General features: G+C 42.5%; 1 long non-coding RNA gene across 2 annotated transcripts in view; it reads left to right on the top strand.

Annotated features, from left to right (window-relative positions):
* Window positions 1-2333: 2333 nt before the first annotated feature.
* LOC126073159 (uncharacterized) overlaps window positions 2334-19157 on the top strand; it is a 45926-nt gene continuing 29102 nt past the window's right edge. Inside the window, exons 1-6 of one of the 2 annotated variants that reach the window (XR_007516671.1) lie at window positions 2334-2796; window positions 3064-3288; window positions 7408-7490; window positions 11514-11663; window positions 11865-11964; window positions 14110-14130. This is a non-coding gene — a long non-coding RNA (uncharacterized LOC126073159). Of the gene's footprint in view, window positions 2797-3063; window positions 3289-7407; window positions 7491-11513; window positions 11664-11864; window positions 12269-14109; window positions 14131-19157 lie in introns of those variants that run through there. The other variant, XR_007516670.1, reaches the window with a different exon arrangement.

Raw genomic sequence — 19157 nt, 5'->3', positions numbered from 1 at the left:
TCCTTTAGGTTCCTCAGCCTTATCTTTTCAGCAGTCCTCTTCAGCTTGCTCAATTGCCAGCCTCCTTATTACTTTGTCCACCTCAGGAATGCTGCCTATGATGATCCCAGGCTGAGCAGGGTTAAATCACAACTTAAACTTCACCAAACATTTGGAGTCTATGAAAGAAAAGTCAAAGAGCTACTTTGGATAACTAATTCATCCACACGAATTAAAAGAAATTTGAAGAGAAAGAACCAAATATGGTAAAGGGAGGTGTAAAAAAAAAGCACTTGGTTAAAAAAAAATTGAGAAAGCATAATATGTTTTGCCTAGATATATAAATAAGACGTCTGCCCCGCCAAAAAAGGGTCTGGAAAGGTACGAACCAAGGAATTCCCTAGAATGATCAGTATGGAATTACGGAAAAGATCCTCTTTAGGAATTCATTTGCTCATTCATTGTTAGGCACGGTGCTAAACACTGGCCATATGAAGTGAATATGACATGGCCCTAGCCCTCAAAGCTTATCGTCTAGTAGGTGGAGACATCTGACCTGGTCTCCCTGCATGGGAGAACTGAACTCCTCGAACGGAAGTGTGAAAGGTATCATGGGAGAACTGAACTCCTCGAACGGAAGTGTGAAAGGTATCATGGGAAAAATATAAACGGCGCATGTGTATTGGGCGCTCAGAGGGATGGTCGATTCTGTTATTCTAACAAAAAAGATTCATAACCATCATATGAGGATGCTCAGCAAGAAATGACCACCTCTCCCAGGGAAAAGTGAAGCAGAATCAGAATTAATGGATACATTTAGTTCAAATCACCAGAAAGTGGGTTTTGAAGAAGCCTTCAATCTCGCACCAGTCCTGAGATAGGACAAGCTAAGTATTCTCAATCTTTAATTTCCAGGATATAGTTTTTACCAAGCAGAATCATCAATGCCATGTATCGCTAAAGCAGTCCCCGCCCGCTTCCCCCCGCCCCCCCCCCCCCCCCCAGTAACTTGTCACAGACATATCAGGCAAGCAGGACTCAATCCAAACACCTCTCTGCAACTCCCACCACTACTCAGGGCCTTGTTATCTTCGCGCGTAAAGTGAGGGGATCCTAGTAGACTCTAAAGTCCGTTTCTGCTAGGAATTAAGAAATAGAGGCAAGATACCAGAAAGGAAACTCAGGAGAAACAAAAGTGAAAGTGCCTGAAAGAAATACAGTAGTAAACAAGAGTACAAAATTTTGTCTCACTGAAAACTGTGGCAGAGTTCCCAAACATTTTGGTTTTTTTCAGCAACCATGAACAGGAGACTTAAAGAATGAAATGTCTATCATGCCGTCTGAATGTAAGATCAGTGTAACGAGAATTCACCTAGCTCCATGCAACTGTCTTCTGAAACAATCCTCCCTGACCCTGAACAACCTTTTTTTTTTTTTAATTTCTTCCTAAATAAATCAATCCATGAAAAATGGCCCATCCCACCAAACAAACCCCCACTGAACGCCACACAAGGGTGTGTCACGCTTTGGGAAGAGGGAGGAAAGGATAAAGAAAGGAAGGATTCGAACCAATAATAGATTCTGCCTGGTGTTGCCACGCGGTTGTCATAAACAACAGCTTCAAAGCGAACTATTTCGAAACTTAGGAAAAACAATAGCATTCAAAATTGTATTATTTATCCCCTCGTGGTAACAGTGAGACTTCTCTGAACATAACCCAGAAAGATACAGTTAACCCGGGAACGAGAGCGCAAGCTCTGGGCCGGACAGGCTGGAAGTGGAGGCGACAGGAGGAAGGCACCCGGCTGACAGCTTCACGGAGCATCTGCGGCGGGTATGGGGCTGGGACAGACGACCGCCACGGGTAGAGGATGCGATCCGGAGTTACTGGGGTCGGCTGGGCTCCCTCGGATGGGAGATGAACCCTGCCCGCCGCTAGAGCCTCCTCGGAGCAGAGGAGGGGAGCACGCACACACACACACACGCACGCGTACACACGCACGCGTAAACACACACACACAATCCTTCCCCTAGAGTTGTGTCTAGTCTCCCTTTTGTTTTTCTCCCTTCCTGGTCATGAGACCCGGAAGTTTTTTTTTTTTTTTTTTTTTAATCCTGTCTCTCCCTCTCTCCCTTTCCCAGCTCCCCTCCACCCCCAATCTATCACATGGCAGAGATAGAATAAAAACAGAAAAATGGCGACGGTCACGTTGTGGCGAGCCTTGCTGCGTCATTAGATAATCTTCATGCAAATAGCGGGAAGAACAAAGGAAGGGGGGGCCCGGGACCCCCCCGGGGCGCAGGTGGGTGTGGGGGCGGCACGCGGGGCGTGCGCAGGGGCGGGGGGCGCGCGCGGGGCCCGGCGCCCGCGGGAGGCTTGTGGTCGCGCGGAGCTCATTCCGTGCGGCTGTGTCGACGTCCGTGTGCGCGCCCGCGCGCCGGTGTGGAGCTTAGGGCGTTGCGCTCTTGGCACCCTCTCGCCGAGCGCGGGAGCCCGGCCCAGGGGCTCGGGAAGCAGTGCGGCCGTAAAGAGCCCGTCGCGGGAGGCTGGCAGCTGCGCGCGCGCACACGCACAAACAGCCGCGGGGCTCGGCCGGGTCGGCGCCCGCTCGGGAGGCGGGCCGAGAGGAGCGAGCGGTCTGGCGGGCGGGCCGGGCGGCTGCGGGGGCGAGGGAGCGCGACTGCCCGGCGCTGGGCGCCTGCCGTTGGCCGCCTCCGGGGACTGCACGCTGCTCGCCACCTCCGGGTAGGAAGCGGGGCGCCGGGACGGCGTCGCAAGGCGGGACTGGGGCTTCGCCCTCCGGGACGGACTCCGAGGTTATTACTGGGCTGGGTTTGTTGTTGTTGGGGTGTGTGTGTATGCGTTTCTGTGGGAGGGGGAGACCTCGCCCATGGGCATTTTCGCGGTTTTTCTTTGGCCTTCGCTGGGGTGTCAGGAACGGCGCAGGTTGGACGAGGGCGCTGGGAGACCCCCGGCGTTCCGCTCCGGCCCCCTGGGGGGAGGGAAGCGGCGCGAAGGGGCGGGGCGGGGTGTGTGTGTAAATGTTGCGCACTCGCTTTTCCCCCACCCCCGCCTCTTTCCAGGGTGCTGGCGTGGGTCCCTTGCTGTCCGGCAGCGACTGTAAATAGAGCCTGGATGTTGTTTACATGAAAGATCCGGCGGGAGGAGTCTGCGAGGAGGAGGAGGGAGGGAGGGAAGAGAGAGGAAGATCGGAGTCCCCGCGGCGGCCGCTGTCCGGGGCGAAGGCGAGCCCCGCGCGGCACCCGGCGATCCGGCGCTACCACGAGGCCGGGATGCTGGACCCCGGGGTAGGAGGGAGAATGGGCGCGGGGTGTGGAGGAGGGGGCTGTCAGACTGGCATTTTTCGCTAACAACCTGCCACGCAAATTCTCCTGGGGAAGAGGGGAGAGGGTGTGGAGGGAGGGCAGCCTTGATTTCTCTGCACGTTCGGGAACGCCCCCCCCCCCCCACGAATCTTTTCCCGCTTCTCTTCGGGCTCACCTGTTTATTTCCATCAACCAGAGCTCGCAGTTTTTTATGTAGGCTTGAGAGGCAGTTTCTTTTATGAGAAACAGTATTGAGGATGGGGGTGCGTTGCTGTAATTTATGCTGGCCCAGGTCTGTTTTCAGGAAGGGGAGGGGACTTGGCAGAGACCACCTGCTCCTGGCCATTGCTGACCCCAGGGCTTCTCTTAGCTTTATGGGGCGAGGAACCTTTTTTCCCTCACTCATCTACCGGCACACTAGCTGCCACCTTCCTTGAGAAGGACCACACCTATGCTTATTCTCGCTTTGGAGGAGGGGTGAGCTGAGGAACCAGGGAATCCCCTGTTTCCCAAAGCTCTTAGCTAACCCTCTCCCCCTACCCCCCATTGGCCCAAAAGTGCTTCTTTCACCTGTTCATTGCTCTCGGCAAGTCCAAACCTTCCTGTCGCCCTTCCATGGCACCTCCCCCCCACCGCCACCGCCACCGCCACCACAAATTGTGATCTACAGATGTGTTGGGATTTCCCCTTCCCTTTGGATCTGTACCCCACCAACCAGCAACTAGCTGCTAGGCTTAAGTTGAGAAAGGTGACCCCCTTCAGCCCAGTGCACATTGGTCGTTCCCCACTGGGTCTTCTAATCCTTGTCAGCTCTCCCTCAACAGCCCCTTCTGGGCTAGAGCTTAGCCTAGAACCAGGCATAAGCAGCCAGCCTCTGGCTCTATCCCTGAGCCCCACCCTGGCCCCTCTTGGTTCATCGGAGCCAAAAAACGCCTCCTAAGCAGAAGGCACACCCAGCCCAAAGTCTAACCACTCCAAAAGGGAGGAGAAAACTAAAAAAGAAGGGAAGAGGGGTCTTTTTTTTGGTCTGAATATCCCCAACATTTCCCTGTTCAAGCTTCATGGCTTATAATCCCTTTATCATTCTTACCGGTTTCCCCTCACGTCCTTTTTGCCCTTAGTCCTATGGTAAGCTAGAGAGGGGAAGGGGAGGAAAGAGGTTGGCACCCATCTTTCCTACAGTGAGGCGTTTCCTTCTTCCCAGTCTTTCGTTTATGAGATACTTAACAAGTAAATCATAAATATGTTTACATGGTTATTTGTAAATTATATTTGAACTTGTTTTCTTTCTGGCTAATGAATGACTGGGACTCCAAAGGGAGGGAGGGGAAAGAGACGAGAAGTAAACACTCCCTAGTTTCCCTCATTTGATCATCCCCAGAGTTGCAGGAAGGAGCCCTGGTAGTGCATGCAGTAAGTTAGGTTCTGTGCTGCTAACCGAAAGATAAGCAGTTCGAACCCATCCAGCAGCTCCGTGGGAGCAAGACCTGGTTATCTGGTCTATTAAAGAATACAGCTTAGAAAACCATATGGGGCAGTTCTGCTCTATCACATGGGTCGCTATGAGTCAGAATGGACTCAGTGGCCCCTAAGGACAACAAGAGCTGCAGGAGAAGACCCTTCTCTAAGAGCCAGCAGTCTTCCTTCCATGACATCACCACCTAAGCTCTTCCAACTTTAGCTTCAGAACAGGAAGAAGGCTCAAAATAGAACTACCTTAGAAATCCAGCTCCTTCAGAAGATCAACTTTTAAATCAGTTGCAGGAGGGACACAGTGAATGAGAAGTGAGAGAAAGCTGTAGTGTTTATAATTGGTTCCTTTGGGGAAGGGTGGGGGATACTTTCCATGTACCTCAGAAAAGCTTTTCTCAAGATAGGCTTTGGGTACCTAGACCAGTGAATGATTAATACAATGATTTGAGGTTCATTTATTGAATTATTCATATGTTTTGGTATGTCAACAATAGCAGGCACTTTTCAGAATAAATTAAAGAGTGGCTCCTGGAATGTGCTCTACAGAGTCGGGTGTAGATAAAGGAGAAGGGAAGCTAGGAGCAAACACTCGAGGAAGGGAAAGAATCTGAGGATCCAGTGACAGCTGCTATGAGTGTGTTAGTTGAGGGGCTCATTATAAACAATGATGGTAAGTTTTGCAAAGTGGCTAATATCCCAGACAAAGATGTAATGATATCAGGGTTTTTTCATCTTTAGCTCAGATATTACGTCTGTATCTTTGAATCTTGATCTTTCCATTCTTTCCCTGAATTAAGATGTGCCTTTCTCTCTGAGTTAAAAGAGTTATGCCTTTGGGAAGGGCTGCTGAATTAAATGATCATCCCCGAAGTATTGACAATTTTAGGGTTAGAAGTGGGACAGAAGATAACTGGCATAATGTTGGACACCTGGTGGGTGCTATAGAAGGACTTGTTTGACAAGGTGACATTTTTTACCCTGGTTCAGTTTTAAAAGAATCTAGGCAGTAGAGAATTATCTATACCTGCATGGCTCAGTGTGGTAGTCACTAGCCACGTGTAGCTGTTGAACACTTGAAATACGGCTAGTGTGATGGGGAACTGAATTTTAAATTTCATTTTTAAAACCGATACTTGATTCGGCTACTGGAAAATTTTTAAGCATGTTTGGAAACAGTATGCTTCTTATATACAGATCAGGTATATTTCTGATGAAAATTTAGTGTTTGAAAGTTGTGCTGTATGTATAAAATATACTTGATTTCAAAGACACTACAAAAATAGGAAATAAAATACCTCGTTCATAGTCTTGTATTAACCGCATGTTCAAATAGTGATATATTGGGTTAAATAAAATATATTGTTAAATATCACTTGTTTATTTTTTTTAATGTGGCTACTGGAAAATTTAGAATTGTGTATGGCTTGGAGTCCTGGTAGCACAGGTTTTAAGCGCTCGGCTGCTAACTGAAAGGTCAGCAGTTCAAATCCACCAGCCACTTCTTGGAAACCCTATGGGGCAGTTCTTCTCTGTTCTGTAGGGTTGCCATGGGTTGGAATTCTGCTCAACAGCAACGGGTTATATGTGGCTTGCGTTATACTTCCATTGGACAGCGTCAGCCTATAACATCTGCTATTTTCTGTCCATGGTTAATTTCAGAAGAGGTGGCTGCGTGAAATATTGCTGTTTGTGTTTGTCAGCATCTACTTTCCAGTGCTATATTTCATATGGAGATTTGGGGACCCCAAGAGTTACTCTTACAGCATGTGAGACCTCTTCCTGACGGATTTACAGATTTCAATGCAGGAGTCATACCCTAGTCAGAGAGGTCAATAGGAAAGCCCAGGGCACCAACATGTGCACAGTTTCTGACCGGACAGGCTTGCAGGGGTGTCGTGGGAAAATTTGAGTACTCACACACCTGGCCGTAGCTGCTTTATTAAAAGGTTCGCGGGCATGCTAAAATACATCAAAGCACAGGGTGTGGCACAGTAGTAGTTGTGACTCTCCGTGGCGTCGTATGATTCCACTTGCCTTTCTGTTTTCTCTTTTTCCTCCTTACCTCTCTGCTTTTTTCCTGTGTCTCCTTCATGTACTTTCTGTCCCCACATCACAACTCTCCTGGTAGCCATTGGGCCCACAAGGTTGCTGACCTCTTTTCCCTGAAACAAAGTATGGGCCTGACACGTATAGAGAGAGTGGTGTCTTTGGTGTTTCCCTTTGTCTAATGAGATTCAGTATTCACACTGGAAGGGACTTGGTGCCATTTAGCACTATCCCCTTTTTTTATAGATGACAAGCTGTCGTGTACCTTGCCTAATGCCATTCCATATGTTTATGGAAATAAACACATACTTTGTTGATAACCTGCTTAGAGAATCCCTAAGAAACCTAAGAAGTTCGTTATTAATCAGATATTTGTTGAGCTTACACTTTTTGGAAAGGACTGTGATAAGGATTATGACGGGACATGTGGAAAATAGTCTTTGACTTTAGGGAGAATACGGTTGACTTGAGGAAATAAGACAAATGGTGGAGAATTAAATTACAGTACCAAATATGGTGCTTAATAATGAGCGTAGTACCACTGTGGCATATGGTACAAGTAAAAATGTGTTCATTTTACAGATACAATCACAAGCTCCAAGAATGGTGAACTCTGGAAAAAAAGTGTAGTGTTTATGGAACAGCCCAAGGCTCTAGAATTCAAGGTCAGTGCAAATCTTTGGTATTTGCCCCTTTTAGCTGTCCGTTAAGATTTATAATTTTTAAATGGCATTGCTGCAGTAATGAGGAAATCATAGATTAATTGGAGGCAACCAGAATTTGTAGAGATGGTAAATCATTTTGAAGTATAGGTGTGTTTTTAACTAGTTATTCTAAAAGGGTACAATATAGAGGAGAAATCAGGATAAAACGGACCTGTGAGCAGACTGTAAAATATAAGTTCTGGGGGAAAAATGGAATCTAGAGCAAAACCAGAAAGCAAAACAACTGCTGAGTAAATAACTGAATTAAAAACATTTATGCTGAGTATATACATGAGGGGAAAATGCCCATGTAATAACAGATAGGGGTCAGTCCATTTAGTTGTAAATTTTTAGCCTTTTGGAAGTTTTTGGGTTTCTAAAGATGAAAATCCTGGTCAACATGAGGGAGAAGGCTTATTCCTCTTTCTTTCTCACTGCCTTACTGTGGACATAACCTTGTATGATGAGTTTTTTATTCCAGATGGGTCCAGTGAGGTTATATACTAGTTTTTGAAAACTCCAAATCTACCAAAGCTTTGCATTAAAATGCAAGTATACATTCAGTATACTCCTGACAAAGCATAGTTGAGATTTCAGTATCTCTTGTTTATAGAACATTTTTATAATATCACAGTTTGGTCAAATTTGCATATTTTATAATGTCACTGAGTTGAATTATGATTTTCAAGTTGAAAAAAAAAGTTGCTTTATACGAGACTACTGGGTTTATATTTTTTAAAAACTATTTTCATCTAAAAGTTTGATATTTTGCATTACTGGTAGCTTGTTTGAGGAGCCCTGGTGGCTCAGCGGTTAAGCACTTGGCTGCTAACTGAAAGGTCGGTGGTTCAAACCGACCAGCCGTTCTGCGAGAGAAGGATGTGGCAGTCTGCTTCCATGAAGATTTACAGCCCTGGAAACCCTGTGGGGCAGTTTTACTCTGTCCTGTCAGGTCTTTGTCAGTTGGAATCAACTCAACAGCAACGGGTTTGGCTTTTTGGTTTTTTAGTAGCTTATGTCATGGTAGTTCCAAATCTTTAATATATAATCAAATATTTAAAGTTATAAAAATACCCCATTTTCATTTTTTAGTCCATAAAGAAGAAGAATTTGACATGTTTTTGTGTGTATGTGTACTTTTGTATTCCACATTATTTAAAAGCAAGTTCTTCGGTATACCAGTTCGCCAGAAGTACCTGATTTTCTAGATGATAATATTAGGCACATCGAGCATGAAGAAATTGTTCTTAGTTGTATCATTTTTAGCATAGATGAGCTGATCGTCACATCAGTTTGATCTCTGGAGGAAAGCATTTTACGTCACTGTTTTCTTTCTCCTGTTACCACGCAGTACACTTTCCATATTGTGGCGTGGGCACCCACAGTGACTTTTTAAAATTAGATTAAAACAATTTTTTAATTAAATTTTTAATTAAAACAATTTTTAAATTAAAAAATTTTTAGATTACAATTCAATACCTGTCAGAAAAGTCTATTAAAAAAGAAAGGTTTCTGATATATTTAGTCTTTTTTAAAATGCATGTTTATAAAAAAAATTTCCATAAAGAAACAAAACTTACAGCTTTGAAGTGTTTGATTAATTGTAAAATACAATTCTGAAAACTCATGTTTTTCTTCCTTGAAATTGCTTTAGAACTGTTCTAAGCAAATACTAATTTATGTAACTATTCACAGAATAATGGAAATTTACTTTTTATTGTTAACTAGAAGCTTGGATGTTTTTTCCAGTTTAGACAGAAAAATGAAATTAGAGGAAAAAGTATGCCTTACTTAGTATACCAAAAATGTTTAGTTGTTGTGTCATTTTTGGTCATGGTTGAAAAACTTCAACATTACAAATATTAAGTTAATTTTTTATACTTCATGTTTATGTATTCAGTTGCACTGGTACTCACACTTGGTTAAAAAAACAGTATAATAACTGTTAAGTATATCAGGGTTCTTTATTTGTTTCCGTACTTATTCAGCCCCCATTATTTTAGAGTAAGTATTCATTGTTTCCAAAACTGACAATTTGTGGCCAGGAAATGTTAGGTGGTAATCTTTTTAACCTTTATTGATGGACCAAACAAAAGCAAGCCCACTGCCATCTAGTCAGTTCTGACTCATAGTGACTCCGTAAGACAGAATAGAACTGCCCCATAGGGTTTCCAAGACTGTAAATCTTTATGGAAGCTGACGGCTTCACCTTTCTCCCCGCAGAGCGGCTGTTGGGTTTCAGTTAGCAGCCAAGCACTTTAACTACTGAGCTACCACACCACCAGGGCTCCTATTTGATGGACCAGCTATCTAAAATTTTATTCTAAAATAATCAGTGTCTTTGTTCACGTAACAGATGTTTATAACTTGGGTGAAAACGCACAACTATTTCCAGGAACCTTAGGTTGTGGGAGCCAACCTTCTTTTTTTTTTAATCTTCGTTGCCCTCTCGTGTCTTAACTCTGTATTACATCAGTTGGCTAAGACCTAGGTGGTGACCTCCTTAACTTTTAAGTACGTTTGCACTTTAGAGGATGTTGCTTTTAATTCATATGTAGGTGGATTATTTCATGGGATATTACTTTGCCGAAGATAAGATCAGTTTCGTAGTACCTAAAGTTAATAATTGAGCTAGACTCTTTGTATTTTCTTATATCTGACTTCTGATCTAAAGAGTTGATTCATCTATCTGACTCATTTGAAGTACAGAGCTAATAATCTAATCTGCATATAATGAATCTTTGAAATTGAGCGAATGCCTAATTGAAAACATAATTATTTTTCAACTATCTGTCAAGTTCCACTCATATTGAAACAACTTGAGACTTTATGACTGACATGAAAAAAACTGAGTGAATCATGGTTTAAATAAGTTGATGTTCTGAAGCCTGAATTCCAATTTCAGAACCTTTTTATACCTTTTATTAAAAGTGAGAATCATCCCTGAAATGACATATAAGGATACGTCTCAAAGGTGCAGATAATTTCAACATGAGTGACGTGTATATGTTGATTTTTTAAAAGGCGTTCATGAGGGGATCAACCATTCTTGTACCACCATAACTGTAGAACTGGCATAAACTAAATATTGTGAAAAATACCCCATAGGTGTGCTAAATACTCATCATCAGTGTCACCAATTCGAATACATTCTTACCTCTCAGAGCAAGAGAAATAAAAGTCATTTTTGGCTAATGTTGTGCATTTCTTCCTAAAACCAAAAATCCCACTAGTTTCTGCTTCATCATCTGAGGTACTGAGAAAACAAAAAGTCTTAAGCAAAAAGTAGATGTTTTCAGAAACCCTTTCTGTTTGTCTAAACTGAATATCCAGTTGATGGAATTGACCACCAGGATAGGATAGAGAAAAAAGCACTGAACTTGATTATTAAACGTGGATTTGAGCCTAGGTTGATCATACCTTAGAGGTCTAATCTCAGGAAAATCGCCTAACCTCTTCTAGTTTTTTTATTTTCTGTAAAATGGGGTAATGATAATCTAGCCTATTTCCAGAATCTGTTTTTGAGGAATTAATGAATAATTCACTGCCAACCTCATAGGGTTTTTGGGAAAACTAAATGAGAAAGCACATAGAAAATTGTTGAATGTTAGGTAGATTCGAACTAGTATCAGCGCCAGGTTTGATTACGAGCACTTTGACCACGGCTTGTATTTCCTTGGCATCTAGGAGTGGTCTTGGAATACAAATATTTATTGCATGAATGATTAAGGTCAGGAAGATGCAGTCAGTCAGTGAAACTACATGGAAGAGAGATGACTGGGAAACATAGCTGGGAAGCTGACTGCATATTTGATGTATTGTCAGAGCAAGAGCCTAATCCCGTGGTTGCTCATCCTCATTAATATGTAAAAATCGTGTGTTCATGTTTCATTCTAATATAATTCAACAGGGCCTTTTAATATTTCAGCCTTACCACTTTCTGGGCTCTTACCCGTCTTTTTCTTCTGCCTCCCCACACCTTAGAACCAGAAGGGGTTCTTTCAGTCCTTCACTTCTCGGGGAGCCTTCGGAGGAAATAACAGAGCCACACTGTGAGGATGCGGCTGGCTGACACAGTGACTGACAGGCTGCCCTGGCTCAGTTATCACAGTGCTGATGCTGTCCATTCTAAAGGTACAGTACTGTGATAACTGAAGGATGGCAGCCATCTTGCCTTCCATCAAAGGAGTCTCGTCATACCCAGGAAGGGAGATGGAGGTGAAGGAGGACTGTTGAAGAGGTGGCCAGACTCAAACTCTCTCATTCCTGTGCTGTACTTCTCCTAGAATATAGGAAACGTTATTCCATCTCTCTCTGCCTTGTTTTGTCACGTAGAAATAAAGAGGAGTTGGGCAGTTTTCACAGCAGCATGAAGACTGTTGTACTGAGCAAACGTGTGTTGAGATCTTTGGAACCTTTAAGAGATTGATACTATGTAAGTACCAAGTGTGAATTAAAACTTCTGGAGTGGTATTCAGAAATTTGTGCTATTATTGTAAATGTAAAAGTTATGCTGATTAGAATAGCTTGACACTTGTCACTATTAGATGCTCTAACTTCAGTTCACCTTAAATAAACAGGGAAAACATCCCTTCCTCCATTTAGAACAGTATTGATACTATTGCATGAATAAAATTGCATCTTTGTGTCTAAGGAATGGATAGGGACATGTCATGCTTCTTTCAGGAACGTAAAAAAATTTGGGTCTTGTCTAATTCAATAAACATTTATTGAATGCCCATGTTAACTTCTGCTATCTGTACATAAAAATAAAATTGAAATAATTTTATGTCTATCACATAATTAAGAACAGCTCTGCAATGACATCTGCGATAGGAAGCTATAAATACCAAGCTAGCATAGGGTTTGCATAAAAGACTAGGCAATTTAAAAGAGACCTGCTTCCCACTCTAGAGCATACTGATGGGGTGGAGAGTGGGGTTTGTTAGAGAACTTGGGATTTCCCAGATCCCCTATGTCAGTCATCCGTCCTTCCTCAAGACTCTTCAGAATGCCATGCACATGAAACAGCAGCTAACAAGAATCAAAGTGTATAATTTATTTGTTAGAACAGAGTACACTGCAAGGCTCATAATTTCATGTGACATGTAGTTTAGGCTCAAGGCCTCAACAGGGACCTCTTAGCACTTGCTTGCTGGGTTCATGCCCAAATCTAGGAACCCTAACACCCTATAGATGCATGACTGATGTAGGTACTTAAAGCAGTCACCCATATACTTGGGGAAAGAGAAAATGGAGCCTGCTGAGGTCAGCACCTACTTGGACCTGCCTACCACTAGGAGACAAGACCAGCCGGGGAGGGGAAAACCATGTGTGTGGCCTTTTAACATACCATTGCCTTACCCACTAGTGAACTCAGTCCAATAAATATCTTAGACTTGGACCAATTGTATTAGCAAGTCCTCCACTGGGACAGAATGAGGAAGAAAGGGAACTAGAAGAGATAGAGAGGCAAAGCCTTACCTCCATGGACAGAGAGGTTCATTTCTATCCTTTGCTCTACCAGTCCTAAGTCATTCCTAGTGACTTGTGGTCCTTTAGTGACTTGTGGTCCTTTGCTGACTCACAGTTCTTTTATAGCCTCTCTTTCCCCTTCTCCACCCAAGGAAGAACCATTCCTAGTAGTAACCCCTTGAGCCTCACTTGCTTGGCCCTGAACTACTGTCTTCCAGACACACTGAACCCTTTGTGGACCTTCACATGTCCTCATACATTCACAGCTTCTCTAAACTATAGACTAGACTGTTTTTGATTAATTACAAAGAGGGATGGATCTGCCCAGTTGTCTATTATACTACCAGCCCTGAAATTCCGTGCAGGTTTCCGTTCTCTTAGAAAGAGAAAAGGAATTTCTGACAGAAACCATGGAAGAACTTCCAAGAAGGGAGAGTTCTGGGGTTGGTGATTTCTAAAATAATTTGAAACACTCCTAATTTTTAGTGTTTTAGCAGGTGGGACAAAGTGCTTCCAGGCATGATGTGTTGTGCAATCGTTGGCCTTGGTGAGGATTTCACCACCTTCTCTGATCTTCCTGTTTTCCCCTGTTGCTGGTTTCATAAAAATTCTTCGGGTTTTATATTTACCTTCCTTGACTCCAGAATCTACATCTGGATCAGCACGATGTTACAGAGCTCAGTGGTGAATGTAATTTGGAGTCACCCCTGCCCTTGTCTACAGACAAAGCCATTCTGGGTCCTGTTTCCTCTAAACAGGGAAGCTGGAGCTCTGTCTATGGCAGAAGCTGGAAGGCTTGCCTAGCCCTGGAGGTCCTTGGCATCTTTGGGACAGTTCATAAATGTAAAGTGTTGCAATAGGGTAAGAGAGTAGTGATGTCAGAAAGAAATTTGATGGAGGTTTTCCGCTACTTTGATAAAATATACACAATGTATGTCTGGTTGGTGCATTCATTGTGTTCTTCAGTTCAGGTGTGTGGGAATACAGTGGAGGGAAGTGTTTAGACATTCCTATGATCCTGCCATGTTAAAAATAAACATTTTGGGATAAAAACACTGTTGCAGCCAACAACATGATTTAGTTGATTTTTCTGCTCTTTCCACAGTGTGAAGATGACTTGTTTCAAGTAAGCACTTACAGTGTAATTTCCATGTCCTTACACATTTTAAGTTCTTTCATTTGTAGACCCTTAGACATATTTCCAGGGTTTCTGACATAGCTAAGCATAGCCTTAAAATTTTGTAAAATAAAAAGAAAACCAAATATAGTAACTGTGAGAAATCTGAAAAACAGATTTGTCACGTAGAAATAAAGAGGAAGATGCAGTCAGTCAGTGAAACTACATGGAAGAGAGATGACTGGGAAACATAGCTGGGAAGTCAGACAATGTGGCATCTCTTGGTGGCTTCATAACTTTTTTGGTGATGCTGGGCAACTTGACTTTCTGTGCTGCACCTGCCTCTTCTGCCTCCCTCTTTGGTGTGGAAAAGATGAAATCATATGTGTGTGTGTGTGTGTGTGTGTACATACATATGTATATATGAGAGACCATTCCAGGGTGACATATTTCTTATTCACAAACTGTGGATAATACAATATCTGGAACAAAATGATAACATAAGTATTTTTAAGTAACTCAAAGTTTTAAAAAAAAAGTTCCTAATTAGTCTTGCTACTCAGCTACTACCAACAGCCTCATTAAAGGGGTACTCTATAGCTTGCTTTCTATCTTGAAGGATTTTCCTATTTGTTGTTATGTTTAAATCTGACAATAAGGAAAGTAAAAGCATAGAGACTATAAATAGACAATAATGAACTTCTCTAAGGGATCATATGTTGTATTAGCCATGAGGAAAACACGTTTTCCTGCAGCATGAAGCTCTCATTTTAGGTCATGCTTTAGAAATCAGTTTTTAGTTATAAGAACATTGGACTGCTCCCACTGGGTGCCATGCATGCAGTATTCTACCTTGATTGTTTGACACAAAGTTGGAGCAGTGAGCTAGCTCTTGCCCCTGCCATACCAATAAAAATGTTTTGCTATGCCTAGAATATTTTCAGCTTCCCTGAATAACCGGCCAATTATAAAGGTATGACAAATTTGCCTATACTATTCTTAAGCTGACTCATTTTCTCCAGATCAATTACTTTTAAGACAATAAGCTTCTTATGTTTCTACACTTCATGTAGAGGCTTTTCTTTTTTCAAAAAAATGATTTCTTAACACTCTGCATTCATATTTACACAGTCCATCCTCTTCAAATGGTTTCTTCTTGCCATTATCAGTCCAGTTAAGTTCATCTGTTACCACATAAATTCTGAACTTTTATTTTCCATGAGATTCTAAGGAGATGGATAGTGATGGCTAAGTAATGGGAAGAAGCAGAGGACTGTTCCAACTGGGTCCATTAGAAATTCATTTTGATTTTTTGCCACTCTTTGCAAATGAACTTTCAGACAAATAACTTAAGACTCCCTTGCTTTATGTGTTTATTTTTTCACTTTGAAATGATGTATATCTTCACAAATATTTCAGGATCAGTTGGAGATAGCTACTGGGAACACTCTGCTAAGAAGACCTCTTGAGTTCACATCTGGGCTCTGCAGGAAGGAATACTGTGATAAGCTATCAATGGCTATCTGTGATCAACTATTAGTGTGTGCCATGAGCATAGTATTGATGAACAGTGGCACATTTCCTGCCCCCCTTCTAGATAATAAAGCAGTATTTTTAGTACAGAGGTTTAGATTCTCTGGGAAGGCAGAAATTATCAGTTTACTGATACGGACTAGATTTCTGGAAAGCTGTGTCCTTGGGAATATAGGTACCCTTGTTTTCTGGGGAGGGCGTCATGGATTTAAAAAGAAAAAGTCTACCAGTATAATGTATGTCTAGACATAATGAATTTTTTTTTCACACTCATCATTTAGTGATTTGTGCTAGAGAAAAAAAAAATCCTGACTTCCCTATCAGGTCTCAAACTATTCTAATATAACTAATATCATAAAATTCCACTCTTTAATAAATGAATTTTGGCCAATGTTTTGCATAACTTGCTATGCAGAATTTTGCTTAAGTAATTGGATCAATGATAGCTAGAAGAGATCTTCCCCTTTTCCTTTTTTTTTTTCAATTGACAGGCTTATTTGCCTGTGATGACTCACTATTTATTGAATACCTGTGTAACAAGGCACTCATTTTACCCTCGTTCAGACCTTGAAAGAGCAGAAGAGTTACGTTTCATAATTGAAGAACCTAAGGAGGCACACAGAGGTCCTCAAGCCACACAGCTAGTAAGTGGTACAGCAGGGTATGATTCCAGAACATAAAAATATATAAGAAATTAAGTTAATATAAGTTAATACAACTTTGCTTTGGGATGTTGATAAACAGGTGAGGCTTTCAAACTGGATTAGACTCAGCATGTGTGAAAGTGCTTTAAAACTTACCAGTGCCCATAAACACTGGCTTTCACCTCCACTAATGCCCTCTTCTGATGCATTCTCCATTGTGTGACTTTTTAAGATGAAAATTTAATCATGGCACCTTAAAAGCCCTGTAATGGCTTCCTTTACTCTTGGGATCAAGAGTAACTAAGCCCCATGAAGTCCCGATAAATCTTGTTCCCATTTTTTGCTCCCAGTTGACTGGCCCTTTGTTTTTCTGGGAAATTGAGCTCCTTCCCAACTTGGGTCCATTTCTTTTTGCCTGGAACACCCTTTCCATCCACTTCACCTATATTTATCGCTTATATTTCAGTCTCAAGCTAAATATTAATTTCTCAGCTCTTCCTGCTACCCCTGACTAGGTCCAATCTCACAGCACCCTGTCCTTTTCCTTCTGGCATTTGTCACAACGGAATTACACAGATACACGTGGTGTGTGTGTGTTTAATATCTTGTCAGATTGCAAGCTCCACGAGGGCAGGGACTGTGGCTCTCCTATTCACTACTGTATTCACAGTGCCTGGCTCACTGCTTTCAGGAATCTAACACAGTGGTGTGAGATACTGAGTGAAATCTTTCCTATTGTCAGAATGGGCAAGAAGCGCCCACAGTGAAGAACAAGATGTTTAAAATCTCCACTTCCTATGATCAGAGAGCTGCATTTTCGTGTAGAACTTTTTAGAAAGATGTCATCTCTGCAGAACCAGCTCTCAGATTGCCCCTATTCCTCATACCCGTATAACAGAGGGCTGAAAGAGGGAGAGAAGTCACCTTTTGGAGGTACCTCCCTTAAAGAAGGGAAACATTCAGTTTGGAGATCACCTTTTTTCTGAAAATTGGTGAGCCACCATCCCAGCAAGTGCTTCCTATGCCCGTGGTCTACAAAGTCAAGAGAAGAAGTGAGGAGAAAGAGAAACTGCATATGGTGAGAGAGAGAGAGATGAGTTTCCTTGGATTCCATGGTTGGAAGGGAATCCCTGGAAGAAGGCTTGGGACTTCACGCTTTCTTGCCAGTGCCTCACAGGAGAGCTGCTCTCCATAACCCGTGAGTATCCTTGGCAGTGCCTCTCAACAGAGAGCTAACAGATGTGCCCCCACGTATGAGCCAGGATACAGAGAATGTCCCAAAGAAGAGGCTCCCTGGCCAGTCAGAAAACTCATCCCCACCAAGGTGGGGTAATTCACAGGAGGAACCCACCAACCACTTTTGCACTGTGGGTAGTCATGAAGGGAAACAACCCAGGGAATAAGCTCAGGGAGGAGGGACACAGGGTGAGAGTGCAGACCACCTGAGTCCTCCACCCCAAGTCACTGAGGCCACAAGCCTCACCTCAGGTGGGGAGTGGTGGAGAGCTTTGTATTGCATATGAGGTTAAAATCGTAAAGAAAATGAGACTTTTAGCCACCAAATGGGTACAAGTCAGTTTGAGATGTTCTTATGACTTAAGAGGAAAACAGGAAGTTAGAGCACTGAGAGAGAAGTTATTCAAAATGAAATTGTTTTGTGCTTTATTCACTGAGTTGAAATTCAAAACAGTTAAGGTTATTTCTTAAAAGGATAATATGAACTGCAAAATATCCCTTCAGAGAGAAGGTTGCATGTCAGTATATCTCTCCATAGTAAGTCTCCTCACCCACTGCTGCTAACTTAGGAAGGAACAGAAATACCAGTTCAATCCTTCTAACACTTCCAGAGGCCTGTTGTCTCCCACTGCTGTCTCTTCCTCCTCCAGGGAGCAAAAAGGCAATTTAGTGAAACAGCAGAACCCAATAAGGAAATTTCCCCACAATCTGGTCACCGGGCTTATTTGCCTGAAGGAAATGTGCTTGAGGACAGCTGGTAGGGCTTTATCCAATGATGCCTATAGGTTATCATTCAGTGATGTGAGGGTAAGACACCCGTATCTTTGACCATTCTTCTTTGTAATCAGTAGATTCATTAAGAATATCCAAATAGAACCAGCTGGCTTAAAAACCAAAAATACAAACTGAAATGTACCTTTCTTTGACAATGTCATTCCTAACCAGAAATCAAGTTGTAAATGATTGACTGGGAACCTACTAGTCCTCAGTCCCATCAGGATTCTATCTGGAGGGAATCTTAGAAATCATTTGCTCCAGTGTTTTTCAAATCGCAGGTTCAAAATCAATTAAATGTGTTTTGACCAATGTTTCAAAAAATAAAATATGATCGAAAATATCAGAGGGCATAGCATATGATAAGGATAACATTACTTCATGAAATTTTACAGTTGACTGCTTATGTGTGTTTGTGCAAGTTGCGAGTTTGTGCACATGTACTTTTCACTTGGTTTCAATTAAGTTCAAAAATCACTGATCTAGGTTTTAGATTCTAGATCATCTTCTTGTTAGGTATGATCAAGTTGGCTCCAACTCGTGGTGACTTTCAAAATGAAATATTTCCTGGTCCTATGCCAACCTCACAATAGTAGATATGTTCGAGCCCATTGTTGCAGCCAGTGTGCCGGTCCATCTCATTGCAAGTCTTCCTCTTTCTTGTTGATCCTATACTTCACCAAGCATGATGTCCTTCTCAAGGAACTGGTCCCTCCTGATAACATGTTCATCTCATTATGCATTGTAAATTATAGAACTAAAACCCAGAAAGGTGGAGACACTTTTCCAAGGTCAGTAGGAACAGAGCAGGAACTAAGACCCAGTCTCAGACTCCCAGTTAATTCTCCC

This window comes from Elephas maximus, chromosome 3 (assembly GCF_024166365.1).
Source record: "Elephas maximus indicus isolate mEleMax1 chromosome 3, mEleMax1 primary haplotype, whole genome shotgun sequence".
Lineage (NCBI taxonomy): Eukaryota > Metazoa > Chordata > Mammalia > Proboscidea > Elephantidae > Elephas > Elephas maximus.
Note: the sequence above shows the minus strand (reverse complement) of the source record. Positions and strands in the feature narration are given on the sequence as shown.